This window comes from Etheostoma spectabile, chromosome 21 (assembly GCF_008692095.1).
Source record: "Etheostoma spectabile isolate EspeVRDwgs_2016 chromosome 21, UIUC_Espe_1.0, whole genome shotgun sequence".
Taxonomy (NCBI): Eukaryota; Metazoa; Chordata; class Actinopteri; order Perciformes; family Percidae; genus Etheostoma; species Etheostoma spectabile.
Window position 1 is genome coordinate 13,173,416 of NC_045753.1, and position 3,637 is coordinate 13,177,052.

Genomic DNA, 3,637 nt, shown 5'->3' on the forward strand with positions numbered 1-3,637 from the left:
GTAAAAACGTTTTGCTTTATAGATGGATAATCACAATTACTGTGCCTCCAAACCAGTTTTTCATAATTATATACCATATATATTTATATAGCAGAATTTATAATATAGGCTGTGTTTTCACCATTTAATGTCATAAATTGGTGTTGGTCTTTTTGATGCTCATTTCTGTTTGAAAGAGAGCCCAAATGATCTTAGACATTTGAGCAGAAATTACGTAAATTGTGGTCTGTATTGATATTATTGCTATTACAATCCTGCCAATGTATCTGTCGAGCTCCAGTTCTAAATGTAACTGTACAGTATCTGTTCTATACACTTGTAACTGCATACGGTGGAACCTGAAACTCACTAATGACGGCTATGTGATTGTCTTGCAGGTTTATTTTTCTTGCCCTGAAATCTCCTCTGTGACCAGTATTTAAAAAGGGCTGGGCTTCAAAGAGGCCGCCCTGCGCACTATTTTGCACCTCGTGGTCTAGGCTACTATTGTCATAAAAATGGAGGTTTAGATTTAGAATGGTATGACATGTCATTGCTCCACCCCTGCGGCCTTAGCATCACTTAACATGGCTAGGTTGAAGAAGGCCACCCCACATGCCGCCCTGACCTCAGCCACTATAAATACGCTGCAGAAAAACATGAAGAGCCAGCCCGCGTATGAAATTCCTCCCTTGGATGGAGCTTCGAGTGTCCACCGGAAATGTGCTTTCAAGCCAATCTTCCGACAGGCCGCAGAATGTGAAGGAAATGTTAGAGGAGCCTAAATACGTATACTCAGGTCTTGAGACCCATGAGAGTATGTTGTGAATTACTGCATAGTGGAAATGTCTGAGGGAGCAAGCAGGCTGTCCACTCCACTTAGAGCACAGTGACACTGAACTGAATGCTGTAATACCCTCGGGAATGAAAACACAGAAAAGCTTTTTAATTAAATGTTGGCCTGAAATGTCCAGTATCTAAGAAATTATTCCATATAAGTATGTGGTATGGTATCGTAGCCACTTAGCAGTTAAACTGTATAGTTTGGGAATGAAAAGTGACCATAATCTGTATAATCTATGTCGTGGTTTGGCAACGGTGTTTGGCCCTTGGATGTTTCTCATATTGGCTTGGAGGAGATGCGCGGTGAATGCTCACATGTATTATAATTGTTATTGTTATAATAATATTAATAATAACTCTGATTACACATTCAATTTAATTTTAACGACACTTACACTGCAATATTGTTTCTTGTATCATGGCAACCGCACTTTAAAATACCTTTATTTGACGCCATTTTGCTTACTCAGTCTACCACATAATCATTTTCTTGCATTGTTGGCCTGTATTTCTTGTGTGCTTACTTGTTTGTGTGTTTTTGTTTTTTTGCTGTTATTGAAAAAAATGCTGCTGCTGTAACAACAAAATTTCCCCGTTGTGGGATGAATAAAGTATAATCTAATCTAATAATTCATTACATTTATATAGCGCTTTATCATAGACATTCAAAGCGCTTTAGACGGAGGGGACAAAATAAAGGATACACTGAACTCCGGTAGGTGCTCTCAGGTGACAGCACACAGGGGCTTGGATTTCATTGATTGGTAAGTGAGAAAGAACTTATGCTCATGTCCTGTGTCTTAACATACATACTGGAAGACACACACTGTTCCTGGCATGTACATATGTGTCTCCAAAACCACAGATCGCTTTTAATCAGGTAGCAGAGCGCTATTCAAATATGCCGATTGTAAATAACAGCAGACATAAAGCAAGTAGTTTGGCTTTATGTCACCAAACCTCTCAGTATCAATCAGTCAATCAATCCATCAACATACATTACAGAGACTGACTAATAGAAACACAAGCAGTGTGCACTCATAAGCTACTAGGCAGCATCCTGCAACCCACCCCCAACACATCTGGTTTGTTAGCTGTAACATTAACATCACAATACAGGAGTTACTGTTCTTTCTCACTGATAAAGAAGCATCTAACCTTGTCAACAATTCTTTAATTTCTTGCTATATAAAGCAAAACACACACACACACACGTGCGCATACGCACACGCGCACACACACACGCTTCCTAAGGCCTTGACACATTCTTCCTTTTCACTATTGACCTTCAATTTATCAGGTAAGAATAGACCAGAAGAGGAGGTCAGAAGTGTTCTCTAAACATTCACACCCAGTGACAACAAGCCCTTGTCTGTTCTGTCTCCGGCCCCTGGTGTTTTCACTTCTTCAACCCCCCTCCCACCCATCCACCACTTTCTATGTCAACCTGGCCCGCTTCCTGCGTCACACCACAGCTTCTCTTTTTGAAATCAGGATTTACACTGTGATTTGCTTGCTCTTCTAACTGCACAGTTCAATGGGTAAACTACACATGCAGTTTTTTTTTATCTCTCTGGCTGAGTATACAGGCCACTGCAATGGCTTCAGTTTTCTCTCATGAATTTTTGATGGGGCCGTCTGTGAGGAGGGTGGCCTCACCTGGAGAGGGACACAGGAGATGAAATCAACTGTTAAATCTGAAGGCAGTATTAGAGATCCCCAGCTGAAGTAAAGGCGCATACAGATGGGAAAATCACAGGAGACTCCAGGGCTCATCCCGGGTCATCACCAGCCATTTGAGACCGAGCTGGTGTGTGGTCTGACTGTTTAAAGCCATGATCCACTTCTCCTCATTATGCATCTATCCTTTTCCTATATGATTTCTTTTAGCTGCGGTGGAAAGGGTTAGCATTAGCGTAAACAAGTCTACCGGTCCTGGGGTGCTCCAACTTACTGCCAGACCAGCAAACTTTCTACGGCAGCAGTCATAGGTTAGACCCAACGCTGGAGCAGAAATGCAATAAATGCAGGAGCAAAAGTGGGACAATTCAAGTATATTAGCCAGTTAAGCAACACTCTTCAAAAGGGCTCCAATTGAGTTAGCTGTGTCAGTGTTCATGATAATGTTGTAATTTTCAGGCCTGCTCAAATGAAAACCCTGACATATTTTAGATTTGATTCTGTAATCATGTAATCGTTGCGTTACTTTTTTTTCTCTCCATACCATAAGAGGAATAAGGCTTAGGATACACATGTACTGATGTAATAAACAAATATCACTTGATGTATCCTTTCAGTAGTGTACAGTGTACAGTTGTTAGTAATGTCAACCAAAAATATACTGCACGTGTTGCATAGCAATAAGAACCCATTAAATGCTTGGATGCCTTGTCCATGTTTGTGTGGGGTTGCATGGTAACTACTGTGTTTGCAGTTTTATGTGTACAAGTTTAGTGGAGAAGCCTCTGAGGCACTCTACGGGCTATATTATATTACCTACACAAAGGAGGAAAATGGATACTGTATTAGATACTTAGACAGGGGAAGTAGAGACAGACAGTCAGGCAGCAAATGATGCATGTATAGCTTTGTATATGTTATCTGGTCCTAAGAAATTATCTGTGAACCAGCATTAAAGAGGACATTTTTCATACACAAAAACACACAGATTTATTTCTACTTAATTTTGTTTCTCATATTAATGGCAGTCAACGTCTTCTCAGACCTTGTTTGAAATCTCTCATGCTAGCATTAAGCGTAATGGATGGTGGGCTTTTAGTGGTTCATCGATGTAATAGAATGAATTCCACATCTT